The sequence below is a fragment of the Pimephales promelas genome, chromosome 25 (assembly GCF_988280905.1).
Source record: "Pimephales promelas chromosome 25, fPimPro1.hap1.1, whole genome shotgun sequence".
Classification (NCBI taxonomy): Eukaryota; Metazoa; Chordata; class Actinopteri; order Cypriniformes; family Leuciscidae; genus Pimephales; species Pimephales promelas.
In genome coordinates, this window is record NC_142793.1 from 1,479,273 (window position 1) to 1,496,728 (window position 17,456).

General features: G+C 39.0%; 2 long non-coding RNA genes and 1 pseudogene across 2 annotated transcripts; 2 read left to right on the plus strand and 1 right to left on the minus strand.

Annotated features, from left to right (window-relative positions):
• Positions 1-103: 103 nt before the first annotated feature.
• On the plus strand, positions 104-3,323 carry LOC120468093 (uncharacterized). Its single transcript, XR_016150682.1, has 3 exons — positions 104-298; positions 369-848; positions 2,613-3,323. It is a non-coding gene; the product is annotated as an uncharacterized LOC120468093 (long non-coding RNA).
• Positions 3,324-10,970: 7,647 nt separating this feature from the next.
• LOC120483650 (immunoglobulin lambda constant 7 pseudogene) lies at positions 10,971-12,593 on the minus strand (annotated as a pseudogene).
• A 3,172-nt stretch (positions 12,594-15,765) lies between these two features.
• On the plus strand, positions 15,766-16,469 carry LOC148964964 (uncharacterized). Its single transcript, XR_016150774.1, has 2 exons — positions 15,766-15,919; positions 16,216-16,469. It is a non-coding gene; the product is annotated as an uncharacterized LOC148964964 (long non-coding RNA).
• Positions 16,470-17,456: the final 987 nt, after the last annotated feature.

The window sequence follows — 17,456 nt, forward strand, 5'->3', positions numbered from 1 at the left end:
AAAATATTTCACAATTAATAAATAAATAACAAATGGTTGAATAACATTATTTTGAGAGTAAAATCTTCTATGTAGAGTGTATATGAGTGTGTTGTCAGCACAAGCTGTTGTAAATCCTGCCCACTTCTTTGCATTGTCAGCACATGCTTCAGTGCTCTGAGAGTGTTTATAGTGCTGTGAGTTTAACACTTCATGACTGAGAGCAGAACACACACACTCTTCATCATCACACAAGACTAAACTACAACTATGAACAACATCTGCATCTTCATCTGGACCATTGCACTGTTTATTCAAGGTAAAACAATTAAAGAAATGTTCGCAATAAATGATTATAATATTATTAACAATCCTGCTTTTTCTCACAGGTTTCAGTGGACAGGTGACTGTGACTCAAACTCCTTCTGTAAAAACAGTTACAATTGGTGAATCAGTCTCGATAAACTGCAAAACAAACACAGTAGTGAGCGATGCCTGTCCAGGTTCATATGCTTGTATGGCCTGGTACTCACAGAAACCTGGAGAAGATCCTAAACTCCTGATATATGCAGCAACAAACCGTTATACTGGAACTCCATCTAGATTCAGTGGCAGTGGATCCAGAACTGATTTTACTCTGAGCATCAGTGGAGTCCAGACTGAAGATACAGGAGATTATTACTGTCAGAGTTATCACAGGATCAACAGTCAGCGTGTGTTCACACAGTGATAAAGAGTCGTACAAAAACCTCTGTCAGTCAGACGTCACAGTGACTGCACTGATACAGCTGAGAGAAACTGCAGCTGCTGATGGAGGATCACACACTACACAATATCAATGTCTAGCAAACTTTATAAAGACTTTAAAGGTAAATGTAAAATATACAATTTTCTCTATGCTAAAATTGTCAGGGTTCATGGATCCGTGTGTTCATTTTGTGTATCTTGTGTGTTTGTAGGTGTTGGGTCTGTGTGTGTGTGTGTGTGGTGCTTATTTGTTGCCTAGTAACAACTCTCAAGTTTTGAAGACGGAGAAGAGTGACGGATCACGAGAATGGGGGTGTTTCATTAAAGGGGGGGGGGGGGGTTGACTGCTTTTTTTCTTTGCATGACTGTGTTTATGGGGTGCAATATAACATGTATTCGTGGTTTTTCGTTTTTAAAAAGTCTTATTTTTCATAAACTTCTCGTTTATTGTCAGCCGCGCTCTCCTCTGTCCTCGAACGAGCGGTTGACTTCCTGATTCTATGAAAACACTCCCTCAGAAACACGTAGTGGGCTCAGATTGGTTAGTTTGGGCCAGTGTGTTGTGATTGGCTAAACTGTCGCTCACGTTGTCCGGAAAGTTAACGCCCATTACCTTTACGGACGGAACATGTATGTCATGAGCTCCGGTCCAGATGTAAATATGTGTCGAACTGCAGTATCGGTTTGAGGCAGAATCAGACCGAGAAAGCGGCGATGAAGAGAGTCAAACAGAACCTCACCACACACGGCTCTTAATAAACGTTTCTGAATGATAATTTGCTACATTTGTTAACTTTATACACGTTTGATTAACACAATAGCATCTGACTGGCAACAATAGCAACTGACTGGCTACTAATGTTATACTCAAACAGCGTTGGCAAGTTTACGTTCTTGATCAAATCGAAAATAACGTCATAAAGCATATATACATGAAAAATACATTTACAACATTAGTACTTATAGAAAATTCAGGTCCATAATGTTTGTACGCGTTTGTCGTAGACACAAAATAGCATAGGCTAACTAGTAGTGGCTATAAAGCCAGCGCTGGCATTTAAAAAAAAAAAAACACAAGGCTACGTCTGGAATTAAACATGCAAATACATTTAAAATGATGAAGTCTTCGCCTACTTACAGGTTGTGGCCCAACAACTGCTGCCTCTGGTTTTAAAGTTGAAACTGCTTCATGTTTTAGTGACAGTTTCTTGTTGAATCCGGTGTTGAACTCGTGGAGATTCTGGAAGCTGTCTTCTGTAAATGCGCAGCACAGAGAGCTAGATTACGATCGTCACTTTCAGGAATATAATCAAACATAAATTGTATCCATTGTTGACGAAGTACAGCGTCCGTGGGAAGCTCAAAGACAGAAGACCTGACAGCTGCGTGAACAACACACTCGACGAGTCGACGTGCCACAGAAATATGCGCATGCCATTTTCTGCATATTCCAGAGGGAGGGGTTGATGCAAATGTGTGGGTTAGTGACGTACCATTACCCAGCTGTAGTCCCAATCCAGTCGTTTTTGTAGGCAATTATACTTCCTGATTTTTAAAAGACGATATCTCTGCTGACACTGAACTTTCAGCACTGCAACTCCAGCCCATGGTACTCAAGGAAGAAGATAATCTCGTCACTTCAGGCGGCAGCATCCTGGTGTTCTGCCCCTTCAAACTCTAGAAAGCTTCCATGAACCACACTGTTGTGGAAAACATTTTAATATAGTATTGATTTTCAGCCTCCTGCTTCTTCTTTTGCTCATCCATTAGTCCAAACATTGAAGTATTTTTATCCATAGTTTTCTTGTTTTCTGTCCATACGAACATTGCCTTTACATGGCCTTCAGATCTGGCCTGAGAACAGAAACCACTGTCTTTCATTGTAGGCTTTTTCCAGTTACGATAACCCTCGAATGAGGTGAAAACTGTCCTTGGAGCATCGGGGAGGAAAAATGGCCACCAGCAAAACAGTAACGGCATCTTTCGAGTGCGAGTAATCTAACCAGGGATGAGATTTGAACCAGTCGCTTCTGCTGGAGGGTCTTAGGGAAACTGTTGCCCATTCACTGCACTGGCACCTCACGCCCGGACTTGGATACGTCTAGAAGAAGGAGGAGAGGAAAGATTCACATCTAAACTAATTAAACAATATTACTAGTAAAAACATAATCAATTAGGAACTGTCATTGATTAGTTTAAACCAGACGTGTCAAGTAACGAAGTACAAAAACATTGTTACTAGGGATGTAAATTATTGATTGTGTGTTTCTACACGTGTGTTTGAGTGTCTGAGTTTCTCTTGCTCTTAATTATAGATGAGCTACACCTGAGCAGCAGCCGCATACTCGAGCTACAGTCGCTTTCCGGACCCACACCTGAGGGCACACAGAGCCTGAGAACGAGAGCCTGAGTCGATGCACTGCCGTGCTGTCTGTCGTAGGAGCTTTTGCAGTCCACCCCGGGAATCAGAAGCGCTCCGCCTTTGTAACTAATCTGTCTGTTTCGTGAAGCTATCCGGTACTTGTTGACCGACCTACTAAATAAACATACCCCTATTTTTGACACGAGCTGGCCGGTGTGCGTCTCTCCTCTATGTTCAGGGTGGTGTCCGTCCGCCCGTAACAATTCCTTATAAACTGAATAAAAATGCATGTTATATTGCTCAAATGATTTTTTATTGTAACAGTTGGGATATGGTACAGAATGGCATTTATGTAGTTTAACAAAATAAATTATGCATAGAAAATTTAAATACATAAATATTCGTGCACTGGCTCACCTCTTGCAAACATTTAGCAAGATAAAATATATGTTAATAAAAATCCTTCTGGGTAGGCTTAGCCTTAATATATTAAGTCTATATATAATAATCTATCTGGTAAACTACTTGTATAAAAAAATGTAAACATTAGCAGCAGCTCTTATAATCCCCCTTGGTCTGAGAAAGGTCACAGTAAGATTACCAGACCTGGAAATGTCAAATATAAAACTGAAGGGATGTCCATTTTCACAAATTCCCATGATTGATCGTCATTTAAATTAACAATCAATTATGCGTCTGCTGCAGTGGGTGGCGTACGGCCAAAAGCTGGACAGGGTCTCTGCTACTGCTCAAAACGCTATGTTCCTCACCAAATTAAAGAGAATGGTTTTTAATCTAAATAAAGGGCTAGTAGGATTGTAAAATGATTCAATATTATAGATAATTAAATTAAATTAATTATTTAATAATCAAATATAACGACTCATAGAACGTGTCACCAACGCCGCCTCAGATGCGTGCTTGTCAGAATGTGTTGTGGACGCGCACTGAAAACAGCAACCAAACACAATGAATTCACAACCAATTAATAAAATAGTGTTCTGATGTTATCTAAGATGACAGTCACAAATTAATCATTGTTATTATTAGTAGTGCATTTCTGCTTGAGCAGCGCGGGCTGAATGAATAACCGATGAGCACTTTCGTTATTTAAATCAAAGAAACACAACCGATATGAGATTAGTCAGATATATACAAAATGAACATAATTTTACAAATAATATCTTCACAAAATGACGTGAATGCACAAGTGAATTTGAACCACGTTATGTGACATTCAGAATGACTGAATGTTGTGCACGCGCTCTTTCTGGAACAACGAGACGGGGCAACTAAACCCAAATTATTCACCACGTTTCATTACAATATTGTTCTCTTTATAATGTTATGTAATATGACACTCCCAATAGTAATTATTAGTCGTGCATTGCCGTTTGAGCCAAAGATCACGCTTCAATTCTTCACAAAATTCATCCAATATGTGTCACGACACACAGGGGACAGAAGATCCAATCTGCAGATGTTTATTATAAAGGGCAATCCAAAATCATAGTCTTCCAGTCAAAATCCAAATAATCAAACCAAACATGAAAACTAAACACAAACCAACTAGGAAACAGACCAAAGAAGTGGTGCCATCTAACAACGAATCCGTACACATACTAACACAGACAGGGAATAAATACACAGATCTAACAAGACTAACAATGAACAGCTGGGAACAATGATGACGGGAAACAGCTGAGTGCAATGAACTGATGAGTGACAGTGACAGACAGAATGCTGGGAAATGAAGTCAATAGTGAAGGACACCTTAAACACGAAGACCTCTAGTGACAAACAAGGGAACACAACCAGACACTGTATGAGATAAATCAGATATAGTAAGGCATAACGTTACACAAAATAAACTATTACAACTTACATTTGCATTAAACAAAAGGCTGCGAATACACACGCAAACGTAGTCATGATGAAGTCCCAAACATAACTCCGGCGCGCTTGCTTACATGTTTCGCGGTTGAGCAGCAGGCACACGCATAGACCTGGTTAATGGATGATAGATAAGTTTGATCGATTCATGTTTTATCGACAATTAATCGATAATAATCGATTAATCGTTGACATCCCTATTTGTTAACTTACTTAAGTAGACATTTTGGGTATCTATACTTTACTGGAGTAATTCTTTTTCAGCCGACTCCTTACATTTCTACTCAATTATCTGTTCTTTCTACTCCATACATTTTAAAAATAGTCTAGTTACTCCTATTTAATTTCAGCTTGTTTTCATTCCGGCTTGTCATCCTTCAATTATAAAAATAAATAAAAAATCGGAGCAAAAACATGCAATTATTAATTTAAGCAATAGATCTAAAATATATTCTACACAAAATATAAAAACTCATCTCCCATCTCATCACACTTTCACACTGACAACTTTCCCTAATTATTAAACCTCTACATGCATTCGGTTTGCTCTACCATTTATTAGTAGTGATTTACAGTTTGTTTACTATACTATATACCTGAGCATTCAGTATTGTGCAATGTGCCTGTCTTTTATGAAAAAAGACGCTGATCACGTTACATCTAAAGTGGCGTAGGTCGTAACGCACTAAACGCACAAATCAGCTTTAGATGCGCTCGGATCCGAGTTCAAATCCGCCTTTTGCCGAAGTCTCTTCTCCCTTTTCCCAACACATACAGTATGAGATGTAAAATGTATAACCTAACATAGGTCTCTAGCGTGTTATTTTGCCAACGAACTAAAATCGCATGGCTGTTTGCGTTTCTAAAACAGCACAAGACTTTAAGAATAGGCATCAGTGCTGGGTGATTTAAAGAAAAGTGTGCACTTTGCTCACGCGATCAGGACGGTCATCTGGTGTTTTCTCCTAAATACAAGCTCAAGGGTTTATTTCTTGGAAGTGAAGAAATAAGGACAAAAGTAGGCCTGCACGATAAATCGTTATAAAATCGCGATCTCGATTCACCCTGTTCACGATTTATTTTTTAAATGACTTCGATTTAAAAATAAAAAAAATCGGCCTTTATTTTGAAGCGTGTATAGCCTACTACAGTGTGTGTGAGTCCAGACAAAGAAACACTCAGAATGGGGATAAAAAAAGAAGGCTGTCTATGAAGTAAATGCGTCTTATTAGTGGAAAGTGTGGTGCGCGAGCACTAGAAACGCACGAGCTGGTCGAGCACATCACTTTAAACAGACATCAGTGGAAAGTTTGTAGTTCTCTAACGTAGACTCGCTGTATTCTGGACATCACAGTATTCCGGACACTAGACCGTTTTCTGCAAATTCTTTAAATAAACACTTAACGGTCATTGCATCTATACCCAGATAGCAAACTGACATTGAATCAACGTGGAAACATGACATCGAAACAACGTTGATCTGACATTGTTTTGCTCATCGAATTAACGTTGAACCAACGTCAGACGCATCATTCTTTCAAAACTAGCGGAAAATCAACTTGAAATCAACGTTGTTTCAACGTTATGAAAGCAAACCAATTTTCGATTTTCATTTAGCTTTGAAGAATGCCGCGTCTAACGTTGGTTCAACGTTAATTCGATGAGCAAAATCAACGTTGTTTCAATGTCATGAGCGATGTCGTTTCCACGTTGATTCAATGTCAGTTTGCTGTCTGGGATATATATATATCCACGTCATCTGTGCCTCGTCCTCTTTCGCTTCCGACCAACCCAGCTTATAGTTGTTGAGATGTATGCGTTATATATTAGAAATGACTCTTTCTACCTGTCCGAAACACAGTGAGTAGAAATTTACAGCCGTCCAGAACGCCGTGAGTCTACGTACATTATTACTGGGCGTTTGCAGGTCAAGAAGTTCAATAAACGCAAACATGCAAGAATACTGAATTAAATGACTTTCACGTCTTGCGCTTGTATGGACAAATTTACACAAAATTATGTAAAAATAAAGTCGTTTAGAGTAAACAAAGTTTATTAGTTAACAAAGTCGGTTATATCTCAAGTGAATGTAAGTTAGCCATGTTCAAATGGGGTCCATGCGTTCGGACTTAAAGTCCCCGTGAAATCAAAATTGAACCTATTTACTTTGTTAGCGCATATTACTAGTCTTGTGGTGAACAATTAATCCGTGCAAGTGAATATATATTTAAAAAATGTTTTACCTTAGTAATCTTTAATCAAAATCTGAAAAGTTACTTCCGGTCTGGAACGGTTTCTTTTTCTGATGACGTAGGTTTCACAGTTTGGGTGGGGAAACGCGTAACCACTCCCCTCAAAGCGTTAGTTTGCTATGAGCGAGAGATGGAGAGGAGGAGCGCTAGAGTCAAACCCTGCCCTCTGTTCAATATTCCGTTTCACTCGGAAATACGTCACAGCACTGGAGAAAAATCGTTTGCAACTTCCGGTTCACGGGGACTTTAAAGGGGCAGGAGTTTAATAAAACTGCTGCTGTGTTTTCATATTAATCAAAGGACAAATAAATTACTCACTGCTTTACACTAAATAGTCTGCCCTTTTAAACTTTACAAAAATATCCATCTGTATTTAATTTATACAGTAATGAATTTGCAATTTTTTCACATTTGATTACTTTATTCCAATGTATACCGATCTACTATAAAAACACTGTTTATTTAATTTGCAGCTTTTCTTTGTTCTATTTTTGTATTTATTTGTCCTACTTGTAATTACATTATTTATTCTTATTTTGTTTTAAAAAACATTTAAAAATTACAAATGCAGTGACAATTCAGGGATTGGTTATTGAAGTCCTTGAAATCCAAAAAAGTAGTGCTTGAAAAGTCCTTGAAAGTCCTGGAATTTCATTTTACAGAATCTGTACGAACCCTGATTACACTTATGAGAAAAAAATCATGAAAAAATCGTGATATCAATTCTAAGCTAAAAAAATCGTGATTCATATTTTTCCCAGAATCGTGCAGGCCTAGAAAAAAGTATTTTAATTTTCGTATTATAGTGTAATGTAGACTAAAATATACTTTTGAAATATTCATTTTCATTTATATAGTACATTTATAGGCTATATGGATTTTACGTCATAGGAATAATTATATAAATCATTATTATAATACTTGTTTAGGATCCTAAAACACCATTGATAATGTAATGCAGACTGAGACTCTCATAAAAAGATGTTTGAGCCCTCTTTATTGTCCTGGCACAAATCAATGCATTTTCTTTGTTCAACGGGCAGTTCATCGATTGAAGCTCTTAATTTTGATCTCTCAAAGAGCACGAGATTGATGCATTTAACCTTAAATTGTACAAAATTTTCTTGCGGGGGAGCATGCCCCCGTACCCCCCCCCCCCTCCCCTAGAGGAATAGTAAATCAGTAAAACTATAAATACTATATTAAAGGGGGGGGGGGGGGGTTGACTGCTTTTTTTCTTTGCATGATTGTGTTTATGGGGTGCAATATAACATGTATTCATGGTTTTTCGTTTTTAAAAAGTCTTATTTTTCATCAACTTCACGTTTATTGTCAGCCGCGCTCTCCTCTGTCCTCAAACGAGCGGTTGACTTCCTGATTCTATGAAAACACTCCCTCAGAAACACGCAGTGGGCTCAGATTGGTTAGCTTAGCCCGGTGTGTTGTGATTGGCTAATCTGTCGCTCACGTTGTCCGGAAAGTTAACGCCCATTACCTTTACGGGCGAAACGTGCACGTCATGAGCTCCGGTCCAGATGTAAATATGCGTCGAACTGCAGTATCGGTTTGAGGCAGAATCAGACCGAGAAAGCGGCGATGAAGAGAGTCAAACAGAACCTCACCACACACGGCTCTTAATAAACGTTTCTGAATGATAATTTGCTACTTTTTTTAAAAACTTTATACATGTTTGTTTTACACAATAGCATCTGACTGGCAACAATAGCAACTGACTGGCTACTAATGTTATACTCAAACAGCGTTGGCAAGTTTACGTTCTTGATCAAAGCGAAAATAACGGCATAAAACATATAACGTTATAAATGAAAAATACATTTACAACATTAGTACTTATACAAAATTCATGTCTGTATGCATTTGCTGTAGACACAAAATAGCATAACTAATAGCCTAGTGGCAATAAAGCCAGCGCTGAAAAAAATAAAACACAAGGCTACGTCTGGAATTATACATGCAAAAGTATGTCTTTAATAGCAAGCAATAATCATGTGAACTTGTTTAAAAATGACACGATTTACATGCAAACGGGACCGTTATCAGCAGTGTAACTGATCATGACCAAATAATCGAGTCTCTGATGTCATGTGTCAAGTCAGATGAGCTTTCCCACTCTTGCAAACAGAGGAAGGTTATGATGTGTGGAGAGACGTCATGTATCACTGGACCATGAACACACACGGGTTAATTTGTGATCATTTTAAAGAATACAATGCAATTAATATAAACTTTCTGACAGTGTGTGGGACATCCGACTACTTTCCAAGAAGGGGCAAAACTGAATTACAAATATGGCCATAAATATGAATTGAGGCAGTAGCCAATGACAGCAGGAGTAAAAGCTGCAGGATTATGTACGAGTATACAAATATGTACGAGTATTGAACGAATTTGACAACTTGTTAAATCCATTATGATACCAAACATAAAACCTACCATAAATTCAGTGTCAAGGACAGGACTGACTACAGTCAGTTTTCACAATTTGGCTAAAACCGGTGAAGCTGTAACACCGGCTCAAGAAATAGCTAAGCGGAGCAAGCCGTTTAGTGACGGAGAATTTGTGCGAGACTGCATGTTGAAAGTGGCCGTACAAACATGTTGCTCACATATGATGGTAGTCCTGGTAGTGCTGAATAGAGTAACGACACAAATCAAGCGTAGCGTCAGTTCTGGCAGGTCATGTTAGTGAAGCTCTCATCAGTGACTCTCGGCTGATCCTCGTCTACTACAGGAATACGACTCTATCACTGTATACATATATAAGCTCCTTCAGTATTATCAGCAGCTGTGGCGTTTCTCAGGAGCGATTACCCTCCTCCCTCCCCAGCTCCTCCTGTCTCAGGCAGGGTTTGGCATTTGATTCCCCTAAAATACTTTCAAATCTTGAATGAATGATATCTGCATACCTTGATGTTGAAACCCACCGCCAGTCCAAACTGTTGCTAACTGTCAATCATATTTGACGATAGTGGGCCTGACAAAAACACGTTGGACGGGTTAAGTAATTTCAGTGATGGTTCATTTTTGTTAATTTATCTATACAGCCGCTCTGGAGAATATGAGCGTAATATATTGTAGAATTTAAAGTGTTTTTGTTTATTGCTCAGGAATTGTCAGTTAAATGACCCATTTATATCTGTAGTGTTTTATCTCATTACAGCTGTAATTATAGCGCTAGATCTACAGCTAAACTTCTTTAAATGCCACATACGGCCCAGCTCCGGCTGACAGGATCTGTGTGCAAGCTTGAGGACCAAACCCCAAGAGCTTTATTTGTGAAACATTTGACATGTAAATGTGCAGCAGAAGTGAAAGTGTTCCAGTCCAGATGATGTGACCAATCAGAGAGTGAGACTGAAAGCCCATTTGCATTGTCAGGGTGGAGTGATTGTGATCTCTCAGAATAGAGCAGCTCTGTCTCCAGAGACCATGTTCAAACCCCAAGAGCTTTATTTGACATTTACTGCCACATCAACCTTCTGAAAAGCTCCTGCATCTTCATCTGTTAGTTGAATGATGTTGTCAGACACAAAGTGAACTTGTTGAGAAGCTTTATTGAATGTTGCAGCAAACACACACACACACACACACACACACACACACACACACACTGTTTGAGTATTGAGTTGTAAAGCACTCCAGCTGCAGCACTAGACTCATGTGAATCCTGCCTGACACAGGACACTCAGATACGGCTCATCTTCAGGAGAGAAACATCAGCACTCAGAGCTCTTGTGGAACGAGACCTCATGAGGAGCTCCATCATGTGTTACTCTGCAGACGTACAGCTCTCCCTCTTCCCAGCGTGCTTTGCTGAGGGTCAGGACGCTACTGCGGCTGTAGCGGCCGTCCTGCTGGCTCTCTGCGCTGGTCAGAACCCCCTCGGTGACCTCTGACCCGTCCAGTGTCCAGCTCACCAGCGCCCCCTGTGGAGAGTAAGAGCTGAGCAGGCAGAGCAGTGCGGCTGAGTCTCCAGAGATCTGCAGAGAAGAGGGCGGCAGCAGAGACACTGAGGGCTTCACTGTGGGACCAGCTGCAGGAGACACACACACACACACACACACACACACACACCGCATCAATCAAACTAAACATCGCAATACACAGACTGCTTTAATTCAATTTAATTGGAAATCCCAAAATAAAGTTAGTTTGTACTCAAGTGAGATATTCAACAGATAAAAAACTCAATGTAAAAGTTTGACTCAAGCTCACATAAAAAGAAATGTATATAACTTATAAGAACTAGAAAACAACGTCTGTGTTTGTATTATAAAGCACTGAATTATAAGCACAACATGAGCAAAAGAGATTCAGTATCATTGACTGAACTACAGAAAGGAGCAACATTTACATTCTGATGTCAAATCTCTTTTTACATGTATGATTTCTACAATAAAAGATGAACTAAATATGAACTCAGTGTAGAAATAAATGAAGGAGAAACAAACCTGTAATAAACTGAATAAACTCATAGTGAGACACATTATAGAGATATGCTTAGAATTGTATTACATTTTTTTAAAGGAATAATGCTATTCTGATAATAATAACATTGTTTTAGATTAAATAATTATACAAAAATATCAGTTACACTTTAACTAAAGCCTTTATACATATTGCATTATAAAGGTATTTTAATGCATTAATTATATATTGTTTTACTCATTATAATGCATGTATGATCTCATCAATAATTGTAACCAAGGCTTTAACACATTATAATATTATCTATTCATTTTCTCACTCATGACAAACAACCAATTTCAGATTTAACAAGGAATTTTAAGTATTATAATACATTTTAAATGTGGTTGCAATTATTTAAGAAAATATATACTGCATTATAACATACATTATGAAATACTTTATAATGTATCGTACATTAAAGCTTGAAGTAAAGTTTTACCACAACATCTAATCATCAAAATAACCATTTATTATTAACAACTGTAAAACACTTTCTGAAATCTAAATTATATTTTTATTAGGTGATTAAATGGACAGACTTACTGATCACCAGTTTAGTTCCTCCACCGAATGTCCACCACAGTGATCCAATCTAATGAAACACTCGTACAAAAACCTCTATTCCACTCGAGTGAACACACACTCCAGCAGAGAGAGAGAAACAACACTTCAACACACTGATATTAGAAGATCCTCAGCTCTTCTCAACACTCACTCATTCAGATTTGACTAAATGCTTTCTGATATAACACTGTTTAAAGAAATATATGGGATGAGCTGTGACCTCTGAGGTGACCTTTGACCTCTTTGATCATGGATGATGAGTTTGTCATAATGATGCTTCTGTGCTTCATATGCAGATCAATCATCATGATTGACAGAAAAACCTGCAGCTTCACACTTCAATCTTCAGTGAGAATCTGTTCAAATAATGACTTTATTGAATATTAGAGCCAAAGTCAATAGAAAGTGTGACAATGAAGATCTCAAAGTTGTGTTTTGCATGTTTTCATATTCAAGGTGTGTTATAAAAGTATCTGGACTGGTTCTGAATCTCATGAAACGTGAACAAGCTCTAATATGTGTCCATCTTTAACAGCCTGTTTCTTCTCCATCTGATGATTTCAGACACACATGAGGCTTCATGATAGATGGAGTGACACCATGAACTCTGATTAGAGATTCACAATCAGTCCTGATACTTTCTGAACACACTCATGATTCATGATCTTACTTTAGTGATGGCGCTTCATCTAGTGGAAGTGTAGCAGTGATGATGGTCACATGACTGAATATGGACACAGAGATGGACGTTCATCTGCACATCCTCAGTGTCTCAGGAGTCACAATAAACACACTAAATAAAGTCATGATTGTGTAACTCTAGTGTATATGAGTGTGTTGTCAGCACAAGCTGTTGTAAATCCTGCCCACTTCTTTGCATTGTCAGCACATGCTTCAGTGCTCTGAGAGTGTTTATAGTGCTGTGAGTTTAACACTTCATGACTGAGAGCAGAACACACACACTCTTCATCATCACACAAGACTAAACTACAACTATGAACAACATCTGCATCTTCATCTGGACCATTGCACTGTTTATTCAAGGTTTGTGTGATACAGTTTTTACAATAATTATAAATTCTCTTAAAATCCAAATTATATCTATTTATCATCTACTGTATATCATCATGTATAATATAATTTTAATTTTTGTGTGTGTTTTCTTCCAGAGTGTAGAGGACAGATCACTGTAACTCAGAGTCCATCAATATCAGCAGTTCAACCAGGAGAACAAGTCAGAATAAACTGTAAAACCAGCAGCAATGTTTATTATAATGGTCATCATTGTCTATCCTGGTACTCACAGAAACCTGGAGAAGCTCCTAAACTCCTGATATATTATACATCAACCCTTTATACTGGAACTCCATCTAGATTCAGTGGCAGTGGATCTGGCAGTGATTTTACTCTGAGCATCAGTGGAGTCCAGACTGAAGATACAGGAGATTATTACTGTCAGAGTTTACATTATCCAAACAGTAAATGGGTGTTCACACAGTGATAAAGAGTCGTACAAAAACCTCTGTCAGTCAGACGTCACAGTGACTGCACTGATACAGCTGAGAGAAACTGCAGCTGCTGATGGAGGATCACACACTACACAATATCAAACCTTTCACACACTTTATTCATTTATTAGGATGTACTCAGTAAACATATAATCTAATATCTCTCACTAAACTGGACTAAAATGTGTATAACATGTGAGTGGAGCTTGTTCTTGTAAAACCGTCTCAGGTTACGTATGTAACACTGGTTCCCTGAGATGGAACGAGAGCTGCGTTGTCAAACGCGATGGGAACGCTCTGCGTGATTGCGTCGTGAAGCGTCTGTACAATCAGTCCAATGAGAGAGTAGGACGTCAGGTGACGTCATCGACCAGGAAACTATAAAGCACCCTTGAGATCAGACCGCGACAGCTTCTGTGAAAGGCCTGAAGCAAGTCGATCAGGGCATGCAGGAAGTATGGCAGGCGAACGCAGCTCTCGTTCCCTCTCGAACCAGGGTTACATACGTAACCTGAGACGTTCCCTTTCAAGGGAACTTCGAGCTGCGATGGGAACCCCATACGTATTTTCTCTATGCTAAAATTGTCACGGTTCATGGATCCGTGTGTTCATTTTGTGTATCTTGTGTGTTTGTAGGTGTTGGGTCTGTGTGTGTGTGTGTGTGTGTGTGTGTGTGTGTGTGGTGCTTATCTGTTGCCTAGTAACAGCTCTCAAGTTTTGAAGACGGAGAAGAGTGACGGGTCACAGGAATGGGGGTGTTTCATTAATAATATTATTATTAGTGTTTTTGTTGTTATTAATAATTGACTTGCAGAAGAAAAGCTTTGACACAATCATGGCACTGACAATTCATGTGTGTGTGTGTGAGAGAAAGAGAGATAGAGAGACTATTTATTGTAAGTGTTTGTTGACTTTTTTTGACTTCTTTATCTGGCGTTGGCTCCCATTTGAAACAGTTCGGCTCAAGTCCAGCAAATTCAGGGTCATGATTGAGACAAGCTGTTTTGTTGTTGAGGTTTTGTTCAAACCAACCATCGAATATACCCTCTCAGCATCAGCATTAGGATGCAGAAGCACTAAAACCAAGGCTGCGATCTTTGATAGCCTCCCAAATGGGTTCAAGCATCGTCTCCTCCTCAGGAGTCACTCAGGACCTTTTCTGAACAGAACAAGAGATCCAGCAAAATTCAGATCAATTTGAGCCAATATCCCTCTTGCTTCGACAGCTCTTTGTGTATGGTTCTCAGGTGCGATCTCTTCAAGCATCTGTACTATTGCAGGAAACCTGTCCATAACATTGCAACATGCTATGTGCCTACAGGCCCAACGTGTGTCACTTGCTGCTGGAGTTCCCTTGTGCACCATCAAACATCTCCCGCTGCACTTCCAGCCATTTGTTATGTCCATAAGACCCAGACATGAATACATGCAGTCGTTCCAATAATGAGCAGAAGTTTCCTGCATCTGCCATACTTTTTACAGCGTCTACTATAACTAAGTTCAAGCAGTGTGCACTACTGTGGCATGTTTGGCTTCTTCTTTAATTTCAGCTTGAACACCTGCATGTCCCCGCACATCACTGCTACGCCATCGTAGCCCTGGCCTACAAGGTTTTTCTTGTGCTCCAGCCCATGGTACTCAAGGAAGAAGATAATCTCGTCACTTCAGGCGGCAGCATCCTGGTGTTCTGCCCCTTCAAACTCTAGAAAGCTTCCATGAAACACACTGTTGTGGAAAACATTTTAATATAGTATTGATTTTCAGCCACCTGCTTCTTCTTTTGCTCATCCATTAGTCCAAACATTGAAGTATTTTTATCCATAGTTTTCTTGTTTTCTGTCCATACGAACATTGCCTTTACATGGCCTTCAGATCTGGCCTGAGAACAGAAACCACTGTCTTTCATTGTAGGCTTTTTACAGTTACGATAACCCTCGAATGAGGTGAAAACTGTCCTTGGAGCATCGGGGAGGGAAAATGGCCACAAGCAAAACAGTAACGGCATCTTTCGAGTGCGAGTAATCTAACCAGGGATGAGATTTGAGGAGAAACTGTTGCCCATTCGCTGCACTGGCACCTCACGCCCGGACTTGGATACGTCTAGAAGAAGGAGGAGAGGAAAGGTTCACATCTAAACTAATTAAACAATATTACTAGTAAAAACATAATCAATTAGGAACTGTCATTGATTAGTTTAAACCAGACGTGTCAAGTAACTTACTAGGGATGCAAATTATCGATTAATTCATTAACCTTATCGATCGATTAACGATTAACTGATAAGCGGCTATTTTCCTGAGATTGTACATTTCTCACTGTATCAATAGTGTCTTAACATAAAAAGCGAAATATTGCTGTTACGTTCCCCAGCCCGCTGTGTGTTTCTACACATCTGAGTTTCTCTTGCTCTTAATTATAGATGAGCTACACCTGAGCAGCAGCCGCATACTCGAGCTACAATCGCTTTCCGGACCCACACCTGAGGGCACACAGAGCCTGAGAACGAGAGCCTGAGTCGATGCACTGCCGTGCTGTCTGTCGTAGGAGCTTTTGCAGTCCACCCCGGGAATCAGAAGCGCTCCGCCTTTGTAACTAATCTGTCTGTGTTTCGTGAAGCTATCCGGTACTTGTTGACCGACCTACTAAATAAACATACCCCTATTTTTGACACGAGCTGGCCGGTGTGCGTCTCTCCTCTATGTTCAGGGTGGCGTCCGTCCGCCCGTAACATATTGGAACGTAACAATTGCTTATATACTGAATAAAAATCATGTTATATTGCTCAAATGATGTTTTATTGTAACAGTTGGGAAATGGTACAGAATGGCATTTATGTAGTTTAACAAAATAAATTATGCATAGAAAATTTAAATACATAAAAAAATATTCGTGCACTGGCTCACCTCTTGCAAACATTTAGCAAGATAAAATATATGTTAATAAAAATCCATATGGGTAGGCTTAGCATTAATATATTAAGTCTATATTTAATAATCTATCTGGTAAACTACTTGTATAAAAATGTAAACATTAGCAGCAGCTCTTATAATCCCCCTTGGTGTGAGAAAGGTCACAGTAAGATTACCAGACCTGGAAATGTCAAATATAAAACTGAAGGGATGTCCATTTTCACAAATTCCCATGATTGATCGTCATTTAAATTAACAATCAATAATGCGTCTGCTGCAGTGGGTGGCGTACGGCCAAAAGCTGGACAGGGTCTCTGCTACTGCTCAAAACGCTATGTTCCTCACCAAATTAAAGAGAATGGTTTTTAATCTAAATAAAGGGCTAGTAGGATTGTAAAATGATTCAATATTATAGATAATTAAGTTAAATTAATTATTTAATAATCAAATAAAACGACTCATACAACGTGTCACCAACGCCGCCTCAGATGCGTGCTTGTCAGAATGTGTTGTGGACGCGCACTGAAAACAGCAACCAAACACAATGAATTCACAACCATTTAATAAAATAGTGTTCTGATGTTATCTAAGATGACAGTCACAAATTAATCATTGTTATTATTAGTAGTGCATTTCTGCTTGAGCAGCGCGGGCTGAATGAATAACCGATGAGCACTTTCGTTATTTAAATCAAAGAAACACAACCGATATGAGATTAGTCAGATATATACAAAATGAACATAATTTTACA